This window comes from Prinia subflava, chromosome W (genome assembly GCF_021018805.1).
Source record: "Prinia subflava isolate CZ2003 ecotype Zambia chromosome W, Cam_Psub_1.2, whole genome shotgun sequence".
Lineage (NCBI taxonomy): Eukaryota > Metazoa > Chordata > Aves > Passeriformes > Cisticolidae > Prinia > Prinia subflava.
The window spans coordinates 4,157,059-4,169,993 of NC_086282.1; the positions used below are offsets into that span (position 1 = coordinate 4,157,059).

The 12,935-nt window shown below is 41.6% G+C and overlaps 1 pseudogene; it reads right to left on the reverse strand.

Moving 5' to 3' along the window:
* LOC134563437 (transmembrane protease serine 11E-like) overlaps positions 1 to 8,414 on the reverse strand; it is a 64,794-nt pseudogene extending 56,380 nt beyond the window's left edge.
* Between the last annotated feature and the right edge of the window lie 4,521 nt (positions 8,415 to 12,935).

A 12,935-nucleotide genomic window follows, 5' to 3' on the forward strand; every position in this document is an offset into this window, starting at 1 on the left:
GATTAAAAACACTCCAGCTGGGAAAGTCACTGAAGTCCTCTAGAGTAGCAGTGAAAATTTTATGCCTGAACAAAATACCTGAAGATGAAAGCTCCCCACCGACCTCAGAGGGCTTTCTGACAAGGTCTCTCCTGCTTGCAGCTCAAGTGGCCCTTCCTTCCCTCTTCCCCAGGAAACCACGCCTGTGCAGTAATCTTAAACACACTGCAAACAAGGACTGGATTTCATCTCTTGACAGAAGACTGCCAAGTCTCAGATTATAATTTTTCCAGTGAGGAAGAGGAGTGAAATACTTGCTGGCAAAGAGAAACAACAAAAACTGACATAGAATTGTTTACACTGACATAACGATTTTACTTCTTTGTCCTCTCTTGGTTTCCTAGAAATTCCCAACATTGTCTCAGCTTTTTCAACTGACATTCAGCTGAGAATTTCCCAGAAATACCCACTGAGACCTTTCCTGAATGGTGGTATGTGATTTGGAGCCTTGCATTCCATACTTGGGTTTCTTCACATCATACACAAAGAAGCCTTTCAGGAACCTTTTACTCAACAAGAAGCTCACACCAATGAATACAGAGCCAGAGGGATCCCTCCTGTTATGCATTTTAGAAAGCATAAGAAGGACACAGATAATTATGTGTGACTTTTAGTAAGAGAAGAATATCAAGAGAAAAATGTTAGTCTCAAAGGAAAATTAAAAATATTGCCTAATATCCTAACCTGGGTTTTTAAGGGTGTTTAATAAACAAATGATAAACATTGCATTAAATAAATCATAAATGCACTTGCCTCACTGCAGTCTGGAACTCTTACTTTATAGAAGAAATTAGTGTCTTTTACCTACGGAAATGTAGATTCACTTCTTGCAAAGAAGCAGAATTAAAACTGCCATCTATGAGTCAAACTGTCTGCTTCAGAGGAAAAGCCTCAAAGGTTTTCCTCACCAGGGCTGGAAGCACGTTTGGACACCAGTGGAAGACCTCCATTACCTGCAGTGAGCTTTGTATCAGAGGCAGTGTCCAGCTAAGTCAGCATGCACCAGGAAAGAGAGCACAGGCTCTGCTTTGGCAATCACCCACTGGCAGCGGCTGCTCAAGAAAGGTGCTGATAGGACAGACTGCTGAAAAGCCAAACCCAAAACAGTCACCTAGAGATGATCTCTTGTGGGCTATTACACGTCCTTTGCTTTTAGTCCTTCCTGTAAGAGAGGCATGCTTAGATTGACAAAATGTCTCCACTGTTTTAGGATACCTATAGTACCTATCTCTTAAGGTGCTTTGAGAAAAATAAATTATAAAAATCACTATAGCAATGGTTCTAACATTACAATGTAATGTAATATAAAAAATACACAAATAGTAGGACAGTGATGTGCTTCAATTTGTTTACTGAAATAAATCTCTTTACTGGTACATGAAAACTATACTTACCATCACTCCCAAGGAGTTCTGCAAGTCTGATACAGCTCTTCTGCTGGTGTGCATCTGTGACAGCTTATGTCAACCCAGAATCTGACCCAAAGCATCCACCTTCTTCTGCAGTTTAAAAGCTTGTATTTCTGGATAATAATACATATTTCTGTGCTTTATGCTTTATGTCCTGGTTTTCACTGGGATACAGCTAATTTTCTTCTTAGTAGCTGGTACAGAGCTGTGTTTTAGGCTTAGTGTGAGAATAATGTGGGTAACACAGTGATGATTTAGTTGTTGCTCAGTAGTGCTCACTGTCAGTCAAGGACTTTTCAGTTTCCCACACTGGCAGTGAGTAAATGTGAAAGGAGCTGAGATGGAGCACGGCCAGGACAGGTGACCTGAACTGGCCACAGGGTTATTCCATACTACAGAGCCTCATGCTCAGTATGTAAATGGGGGAAAGTTGGCTGGAAGGGGCCATTCCTTGCTGTAGCATGGTCTGAGCATTGGTCAGTGGGTGAGCAATTGTATTGTACATCAGTTGTCTTTCTTGGGAATTTTTTTTGCTGCCTCTCTATTATTATTATTATCATTAATATTATTGATATTATTAATAATAATATTATTAATAATGATAATATTTTCAATTATTAGACCGCTCTTATCTCAACCTATTCATTTTTACCTTTTTTTCCCCCTAAATATCTTCCCCATCCCACTGGGATGAGGGGTGGTGTGTGTGGGGTGTGTGGCTGCATGGCACTTAGCTGCTGTTTGAGGTTAAACCACAATATATGATAAACAGTTGCTAGGCTGGGTAGATAAACAGTGAAATGCTGTAATCAAGCAAAATATTTTCACTGAATAGAGATGTACAAATTTCTTCATGGGAAAAATGCTGCTGAAATTACAGAAAGCTCTAGTCAGGTGGTTCAGCTGATACTGAAACCCCAGGCAACTCTCCAGTGGCAGAGAAATTGAATAATTCCCATGTTCAATTCTGAATAAAATCTGTCCCCCTGTTATTACCAAATCTGCCCAGACTACATGAAGCTTTCAGATTCTCTCGTATCAGAAGCACGTCAAATTAAGCCAGCCCACGCTTGGCTTCCTTCAAAAGGAGGATCTGTATGTAATAAAAAACACAAACATGGAAGGAGTGTGTGGTGGAAGCAGAATGCCTTGATTTGCAAAGCTTATGCTGACCCAATATGCCCAATCATAAAACTTCATGGGAAAAAAACAATAAAGGGAAACACTTCTGAAACACCCTCTAAAAGGAGCAGCAGAGGCCAGAAAAGCTGCTGGGATTACACTGGGGCTTGCTCAGGGAATGAAGATGACAAGATTTTAAGACTCCAGGAGGAGGTCTTGTCTCATTCTGGATTCCCTGTCTAAAATGGCCAGAAACTGAGGGAAATCAGCAAGGAAACATCACTGGTTCCAATTGCATATGAGTCAAATCAGGTGTGGTGTGTACTAGAAGCACAAGTATTTCACTAGGTGTTGTGGGTTAACAGAGTTTGGTTTTTAGTTGAAGAATACTGTGGACTATTGCCCTGTCAGGACCTTAGATTTCTTTAGAAAAGACAACGACCTATCAAGGGCCAGTTCTTGACTACTGGCATGTGGTTTGACCACTGAGAAAACAGAATACGACTTTTGGTAATACTCATATAAAACTGAGGCTTTATTCAAGCCCTCCCTCATTTCTCCCGGTGAGCCACCAGGTAACATCGTGGGCAGCAGCGGGGCCCGCCTTAGGCCCGCTCCGCCTTGGGGCCGGCTGAGCCCCTTTTCTCCCCGGCTGCCGGCAGGGGAGACGGGAGGCTCCGGCTTGGCAGGGCTGGACGCGTGCTGGAGGCCACGGCAGAGGGGGCCAGGCCATGGCCGGGCCCGGTAGCAGCTGGCAGAGAGGAAGGGGAGCTTGCAGACTCTGATGGCAACCCTGAGCTCAGCTACCTTGGATCAGATCGAGGGGTGGAAAAGAAAGCATCCACCAGCCTCCTCTACCGGCATGGCTTTGAGATCTTTGCAGCTGCCGCCTGGAGAGACCACATGATCACTGCAGGCCTGGGAAAGTTTTAACTCTTTCCAGTCAGCACATGGAACTCTCAGAGCACTGCCCCTTCCCAAAGTGAGAACAGACAAAGTAATGGAACTATAAAGAGAGATAGCATGAAACTGAAGTCGGTGAAGAGTGAGTGAAAAGACTATTTGGAACAAAGGAGGAGGAGGAGTGGCCTAATTTGGCTGGACATCTCTAGTAAACTATGGATAATGGACTATTTTTTCCTGTAACATATGAATGCTATTGGGGGGGGGATGTAAAGCTCTAGTTAAAAGCAATATGAAGCTCTTTGCTCCTAAGGAAAATGAGATTTTTAGTTTTTGAAATGAAGATGATTTTGGAAATAGAAGATGTGAAAAATGTGAAATGATTAATTCATGTTCTTATGGTAAATTGGAAAACTATAAAATTGTATAAAATTGTATTGGGTAAAAGTCTATGTTTTAGGAGACCTTGCAGCAGATGGTGAAACTAACAACCCTGAAAAAGCAGACGCCTCCATTCAGAAAAGAGACAATAGGCTTACAGGAAACGGACAGCCTCCTCGAGCACCGGCAGGGGACCCATCCGAGATAAGGTGGCAGAAACATCAACGGTTCCTGACTACTCCCTCTCCGGTCATCATCCATATCTCGATCATTCATCAACCATAAGGATCTATAGAAATTGGACATTAACATTTGAACTGAGAAAGGAACTCTTTTCTGCTTGGTTGGGAAAACTCCTGAGTTTGTATAGCTAGTCGGGAAACAATGGGAAATATGGAGAAATATTGCCGAGGGCAGAATAAAGTGTATAAAAACCAAGCCCCGAACCGGGCAAATTTGTGAACCGTTGGGGGGATAGCAGGCTGCCAGGCCCTGTATCTCACGGTTCACCCTTGGCATTTTCCCGGGAAAACTCTGTCAAGTTTCTCCGCTGTTGGTGGGTTTTCGAAATTCTGCAATTTGATCTTTATTAATAAACCAAATTATTATTTTAATTGGAATATCATATTGGCATTTATAACAGAAGAGAATCTTTGTTTTATACTAGAAGAGGCATCCTTAAGCAGTACCCCTAATAAGCAGATATGGCCCATATGCAGTGTTGGGAAAGCTGCTATTGGGAATGACCTTACAAAGGCAGGTTTCTGGGCAGCTTTGTGAGAGATGAGACCCACAAGACAACTTTTATGTTGTCAGTATAGAAATTCCATAGAAGTTTCTAAGAGAGACTCCTTTCCTAAAAGAACTGATCAAAGATTATTTTTGAATGGTGAAACTGACTGAAAATTAAAAGTTTTGTCTCTTTATGTTGTATGTGAGAAAGTAAACCATTAGTGGGGGTGAGGGGAGTGCTTTGCAAGCTTTCATTTTAATTTTTTTTCCCTCTTTCTTTTGGTGTGTGTTAATAAATCTATGTGGAAAATAGGGTTATTTAATTCATGTTCTATAAATAATTATAGACTGGAAACTGTAATATATTGTATAAAGGTATGTGTGTCTGCTCAACCCGCACGTTTCACGGACTTCTGTAAAGCACCTCTCCTGATCTCCCTGGTCCAAAAATAGAAGGTGAGAACACGAGGCACTGATGAGACAATGAACACGGACCAACCTACCCCTTCCTACGTGCAGCGAAAATTACCAGGACTTACACCAGTCAAATGCTACGTGCAAGAGGAATCATCACACACTTCTACGACGGTTAAATTACTCAAAGCAAGGACTAACTCTGGACATTAGCATTTGAATGGGCCAGGGGACCCTTTCGGGATTTAGTATAAACAAAGTTAATGGCCGGTGCTTAGTGGAAACAATGGGAGAAAGGCTGCCGAGGGTGAAATTAAGGGTATTTAAGTTAAGCCTCTAGGTGGGCAAGGTGTGAACCCAGCTAGAGACTCCGACTGCCAGGGTCCGACTGCCAGGGTCCGTGTCTCTGGGTCACCCTTGACTCATGTTTTCCCGGGAGAAATTCTGTCAAGTAAGTGTCGCTGTTTGTGGGGTTTTGTTTTGTTTTTTTTATTACTTAAAATTCTGTAATTTGATTCCAAATTTTGTGATTTGAATTTTAATAAACCAAATTATTGAATTTGGTAATAAATTGTCCTGGCATTTATAACATCTATCTATTTTTATCTTTAAGTTGAGCCTGTTTTGCCTTTTCTCCTAATCTTATTTCCACAATAAGAAAATATTTAAACCACTACACTAAATTTAACAAGCAAAGTTCAGCAAACGTGAAACCTCTACATATATTGGTGTTTCCGCTCGGATATGAATGTAAAACCATTGCACTAGGGTTTCCTGAATTCAGGATCTGCTCTAGGACAAACTGAGCAGAATAGGTTTCTCTTCAGCACCATGCAGGAACCACATCTGCCTGCTGCAATAATCAAGGTAAACTCCCACTAATGTCAGTGGCACATGAGTGTCCTTGCACCAGGGCTGGTATCTATTTCCTGCTACACCTCAGCAGTCTAATTTGCATTCATTTTGCCCACCTACTGCATGACAAATTGGTGCAAGTGGCACTGCATTTCCACCTGCATATTCGCTTTTAAACTGCCATAGACAACACCAGGTACTTTGTACCTCACCCTGCCAGGGCATGAGATCTTCACAAGGAAGCTGGAGATAGGACACTGCACCTGCTTCCCAGAGTGCAGGACACAGCAAACAGCGGGACAAGACCAGCAAGGCTGTCTACTCCATCCAGTTTTCCTCAGCAGGTTTGCTTCCTGAAGGATTTTACAGAGCACACATGCCAACTAGGCTTGAAATGCTTTGAAAAGAGGCATCTTGGAACTGGATAAAGCTAACAGTGAAACTCCATAAGGGACTAAGGTGGAGAAGGATGAGTAAAACTAGCAAAGCTTACAGCTCCACACTCAGATCCACATCCCTGCCCAGCAAAGAACTCTGGACATCTTAACAGGCTGCACAGGGGCTTTGATTAAGACTAGGCAGTTTCCATCTCTTCCCAAACATGTAAATATTTAACTATCCAACACAGATTTCCCCTAATGTACTTTGGATTTTATAATAATTTAAACAACCATTTAAACAATTAAATCCTTTCTTAAGTAGGAAGCAACCAAACTGTACTCAGAGGTTAACTACCCTCTAGCACACTGTCATTAAAATTATTTACACCACTGTTGATATCACAAGGACATGGCTAACTAGACAAAACTAACATCTAACTAGGAAAAAAAAGGCTTTTCAGTTCTGTTAGGTAGAGAAATCTCTTTTAGTTTTCCCTGTCTATGTAACAAACACAAATTGGTAGTTACAACTGATGGGGATTTCTTCTTTACCTGACAGTTAGAGTAGCATATCTTTTAAGTTATGGATATTAAACGGGGCAGAAAATCTTTGGGTATTGAGCAGGGTACTACTAAGCAGCACAGAACACATAGATGAACTTCATCCTCTCCTGGAAAAGTCAGGATTATTGACTAAAATTATATTGTTTCCACAAAATGAGAACAATGCTTCAGTGGGCACAAAGAATAAATTTTGTCCATCCAGAAACAATGTTTCTATTTCAGCATACTCTGAAAATATTTTAAAAATCCAATTTTTAAAAATACTGAGGATGGAAAAAATAAGTATCTTGCAATCATCCACAGCCATTTGCCCGAAACAACATAGAGAGAAGTTAATTGTTGTAATCTTTAACATTCACACACAAAAATTCAGCCATCCAGCCAAATCATTAGGATGTTAAAAATAATTCAATTTCTTTAGAATTTTGTTCCTGAGGTCATACTTTTAAGCTTCATCAACTGCTGAGACAACAACAAAAAACAAACTCATGGGAGACATCCTCCTCTTGCCACATGAATCCAGAATCCAGTGAGTTAAACAGAAATTACTAATTCCAAGAGGTTTCCTGTACATCTAGAACCCAATCTCTGTTCTGACCCAAGAGACAATAGTTGAGTGCACCTGGAAGACTTACTTTTGTAAAAATACTCTGAACTTTCCAGTGCTGTCTGAAATATTGTTATGGTAAAATAAAACTAAGGATATCCAGCATCTCTGACTGCATGAAATACTTTCTGATGCAAACCACCCACTCATTACTCCCTAGAAATCATGGCTTCTTCGTTAAAATACAAGGGTTAAAACCAGAATGATGAACAACTATAGTGTTCCCCTTATGTAGTCTTGCTGACATCGCTTACTTAACCAGGATTTTTTGCAGGATTTGGGGGAAATAATATTGCAACTCCACCTGACTGAACCCCATATTTTTAAAAAATTGCGTCATTAGCACTTGATTGTGACACAAAAGAGCTTCTTGGTTTCCACAATGCTGCACTAAAAGCCTACTGCAGGCAGAATAAGATGATCAGAAAGAAGAAAACATGAGTGTCAACCTGACATCATCTTTCTAAACAGACAGCAAATCATTGTGCTCCTGGCTGTGCTAGAGAAGGATTTCCTTCTGCATTTCTCACTCCAGCCACGTTACTCTTTTCATCCAGACCATAACCTCCAAAAACACCCTTTCATGCTGCAATTTCCTGTTCAGCTTTCTCTCTGTTTATCATGCCTTTTCAGGCTGCACATTTCAAATAGATCCACGATGTACCCCAGGTATAAAAGGATGAAAGAGGCATAGACAGAGCATTGAGCACCAAAAGGTAAGAGAAAAACCAGATTTCTCCTCTGGATTTATGGTCTTGAAGCCCTAGGTCTTTCCCATAGACAGTACCCTTTACCACCATTACGCCTCCAAATTAAACTTGCCAGGTTAAAACATGCCACCTACTTTTGAAGATCCCATGGTAGGTCTCGGTAGGCCTGGTAGCCTTTCTGCCCACCAATGAAGGCTTGACTAAAGTCTGGACTGCGCAGAGAATGGTGCTGGAAAACGCAGGAGTCGCATTGACTGGTGTGACGGGAAGGGAAAGGTGTTGAATGAAGATCCTTCATTGAGGCATGGCTGGCGCAACACCCAGCACCCTGTGGGTTATTGCAAAATGAGGGAATGAACTTCAGAATAAAACCAAACAGAGGTAAGCATGGAGTTGATAAGGAGACTGTAGCCTTCTGATCAGCTCTGCATCAAAGAACTCCCCAGGCAGAGATGGAGTGAGCAGATAAACCAGCCCAAGCAAGAAGACTTCTTCTTCACTACAGCGAAACAGGAAGTGTGTGAGATTTCCCTTTTCCAGCACTCCCTTTCTGTCCAGCTTTTATCCCTACAGCAGGCCTTGTCCTGAGTGGCTTCACCTTTTACCACACACTCACTGGAAAACCCACAGCGGAGAGGCACCACACTGTCCACAACGCTAAGTCACTTGTCTTCTGAGAGAGCCAACATAAAAAAAAATATGGACATAAATGGCTTGGTCACCCAAGCCTGATCTACCTCGATGCTCACTCATCCACAGCTGTCCTGGACTCCCTTGGCATCAGGGACAAGACAACTATAAGTATCCAGCCTCCTAATTACATGTTAGTCATTTAATGGTTGGCATAACCCCGCCTGTGGAAAATGCTTACTCTGTGAAAAGGGCCACCAATCTCCTTGGAATTCCCTTCTCCCAGCACAAACATGATTCTTCAGAGCCAGCTGGAAAGGGGAAAAATGGAGATTCACTAGTGAGAAAATATGCATTTACATCGAAAATCAAAAATCACAAATGAAAAAGTAAAATTACAAGAAAGCAAATCTGTTTTCTGCTGTTTGATGCACTTGGATTTGTGCCAAAAAGCTTGAAGCATTTGGTTTTCCCATGAAGTCTCAAGATTTCAGTCATTTTTGTTGGAACATTCACTATCTTCCAGAAACAGCCTCAGCATAAAGGGAGGGGAGGAAAAAAAAAGACAAGAGGAAAATTTGAAGAAAATTTTACCTCAACATACCAAATAATTTTCCATCTTTCTCCAAAGTTATCCATTCACAAGCATTTCAATACAATTGTAGGAGTGTCTGGGCAGATTGTTTTGAGGACAGTGGGAAAAGCTGATCACTGCTGAACAGCATCTGCTGTTTCTGTAACACTGATTTCTTCATCTGCTTTGATCAAATCAATTGGGGTTTTGGCTTCTCCAAGCTCCCTGTGGAAAGGGCATTGCCACAGTTGCCTGCCTTACCTGAGGCTTTACTGATATAGTACACAGTATCTGTCAAGTACTAATATCCTCCCTGGGCTGTACCTTCCATTCCTCACCACCCACCCTGTTATTTTTCTTTTTCAAAATTAGTAAAACTCAAAAAAGATTGTGCACAAAGGATTCCCTGCTCCACCCAAAAACACACACATCCCCCCAGGAACTCAAGCACTTGATGCAGTGATGGAGATTGATTACAAACCATTTCAATGTAGGAGTCAAGAAAATACCTTAGCATTCCTTGTTGGGGCTTTTTTCTCCCTTTTTTTTTTTTTCCTCCTGTTTTTGTTTCTTTTTGTTGGGTGTTTTTGTTGTTGTTGTTGTCATTGGGTTTTTGTGTGTGGTTTTTTTTCTTTTTTATGCTGGGAAAAAGTGGCCCTTGAAGTGCTTACCCTGTGAGATGTGGAGAATTCTCCCTGATGTGTGCAGAAGTTCAGTGACAAACTCTGAACACCTGGATCAGGTAAAAAACATATTACAGGAGAAGTAGGTTTTAGCAAACAGCTAGATTTTGAGACATCATTTACCTGAAATCTTGAGTCCTGAAACAAGAATGAAAAACATTCATTAGAATTGCAAAGGTTCTTAGGAAGAAGTGTCAGAGGAAAGGAATTGGACAACAGATGAATGAACTTCTGGTAACTTTCAGATCACACTATGACAGACTATTCCTATTGTTACTCCAGAGTATGAATAACAAAGATATTCCTAAAAAAATATTTCATTTTCTTACAATCAAGAATATTTTGCCACCTGCCTAATAAAACTTTAGGTAAGTTGCCTTTGTTTGCAAATTAATTAAACATTAAAATGAACTGTCCTGCAAAACAGTGTGAAATAAGGAAATACACTTTCTTCTTTCAGATGATGCAAAATCAATTTACATATACCTGTGCCCCAGGAACAATGGTACAGACAGACCAAGAAAAGACAATAATTAACAAATAAATTTCCTCACAATAAATGATAAAGTTGCAAAGTGCTTGGTATTAGGGTGTCATTCATTAAGCTAGGCAATTAGTAACCTTTTTTGGTTAATACTAGGGAAGCAGTATGGAAACTAGCTATCAGAGCGTGGGGTGGAAATCCAAGAATGTGGGTGCACAGGATTTTGTGAATGAAAGTGTAAAAAGATGCAATGACCATTCTCTCTGTTTAACCCTGCAAAGTCAGTCCAGCAGGTCAGACAGACTGCTTGCCTAAGAATGGTAATAACAGACTACCTGGGTTTGTGTTTGCATACACGGGCTCTAGAGACAAAGGACACCTTTAGAGAAGACCACTGGCCAGTCCTGTAGCAATAACATCTTTGGAATTTACAAGCAAAGATGTTTTGCATAACTGTCTACCAGTTACTCAAGCCAGGCCATGAATTTCAGACCAAAGACAGCAATCAACCATTACTTGTAAATTGAGAAGTGAGTGTTCCTATCAGTGATGTTTAACAGAACTGACAGAAACTCTGTTAAACAGCCTGAATGTTAAACAACCTGAATTAATTAGAGCTGCTCTGAGCAGGGGGTTTGACAAAATGACCTCTGTACATCCCTCCCAATCTAAATTATTCTGTGATTCTCTGTGACCACCTGACAAGACCAAACTGGTACACTGCGAGGAAATCCTTCCCTTGGATAAGTCCACTCCTTTTTCCATCAGCACACCTGGACAGCTCAGTTACGGCTTCAGGCCTCCTCCTCCTGAAAAACACAAAAACATCTTGCATTTGGTCTTCAAAAATCAGCAGAAGCTCTAAATGAGCTGCATTTCACTATGGTTTTTAATTTCAGCTGTGGACATGCTACACAACTTTACTCTTTTGACCAAAAAAAGTCACCAGTTTATTATCCCATGCTTTCCTATGCTACATTAAATGCCAGCCATGGCTTTTAATAACTGATGGCAATTAAGAACTGACAAGTAAAAAACAAAAGCAGAAAATCCATTAAAAAATAGTATTATTCTGCAGAGCCAATGTGAGGGCTGGGAGAGAAGCCAGGGCCTTTATCTTGAGCCTTGAAAAGTCACTTGGGGCAAGATTTTATTACATGCCCATGTGGCTTTGAGATACCGAACACCTGGAGACTTTGGGATGCTACAGCAATGGCCTCAAGCTCTGAAGTATGCTAGATCCTGCCCTGGCTGGTTTCCAAACAGTCCTTCTTTCCAGGCCCTCATAACAGAAACTGCTACACCTGTCTGAATTGCAGCCAGGAAGGCCAGCCCAGAATACCAGAAATGCCCTTCAACAACAGAAGTCTTCCCGTGCCAGAGTCATTAAAATAGAATTCATAGCCCATCGCCCTATTTGAGGCAAAAAGGTGGCACACATGTGCCGGTCCTCTGCAGCTGCTCAGACAGAGCTGCTGCTTGGTGCAGTGAAACAGGCCAGCCTGCATTTTCTTCTGCCAGGCAAACAAGCCTCTCTCTACATCCAGTGCATGAATCCTCCTCTCCCTGTTAAGGCACACAGCATCTCCAAAGAGACAGGAGAACTTCACGTGACTTAGACTAGGCCTACAAAGAAACAGAGCATTTTAAAATACAAATAAATCTTTTACAGACACAGCTCCAATTGAACAAAGGAAGAGCAGCATTGTTTCACACATCTGAAGTGCTAGAGGGACTTACTGGGAGCACTTAAACAGAGCTCTGTGGATGGCAGCACACGCAAAACAAGGCTTTTCCTACATCTCTACATCCCCAGAAAATAGGTAGCTTGGATTTGATCTCATATTATTTGTTAGCAGCTAAGTTGCTGTTTCGTAGAAGCCAGAGTCTGAGATGCTTTCTACCACAGATATTACCTGTTCCAGTTTACTCTGCAGCAGCATGCAAGATCCTACATGGCATTCTTGTCAGTGGTCACCTGATTTATCATAAACTGCATTAGCCTTCAAGGCTTCATAGACTAAATTTGACATAACGAAAATCATGTCCAAGACCTCCATCCTGCAGCTGTTTTGACTCTGGCTGTATTTTCAGCCACAGTTCAGGAGATCAGTCACTCTAATAGAAACATGCAGAATAACAAATGAGGGTCCTACTTGGTTAGCTGCCTCCCTGTGAGACCTCCTGTCTGAGCTCTCTCTCAGGTAATTTGCTTTCTACTTGGGTGGCACAGAACGGATAGTTTTCCCTTCTATGCCCTGCTGTTTCCATTGATTATTCAAAAGCAACAGTGGCAGGCAAGTTTGGGACAACAGCTCTGTTATAGCACGTAAGGGTCAAGCATGAAAAGGACCTGTGTCAGGCTTCTTTAGGCTGGCTACCAGAGCACTCGGCTGTCAGTCACAGCTGAGGGGGGGCAATCAACTCACTGAGACAGTACCCACCCCT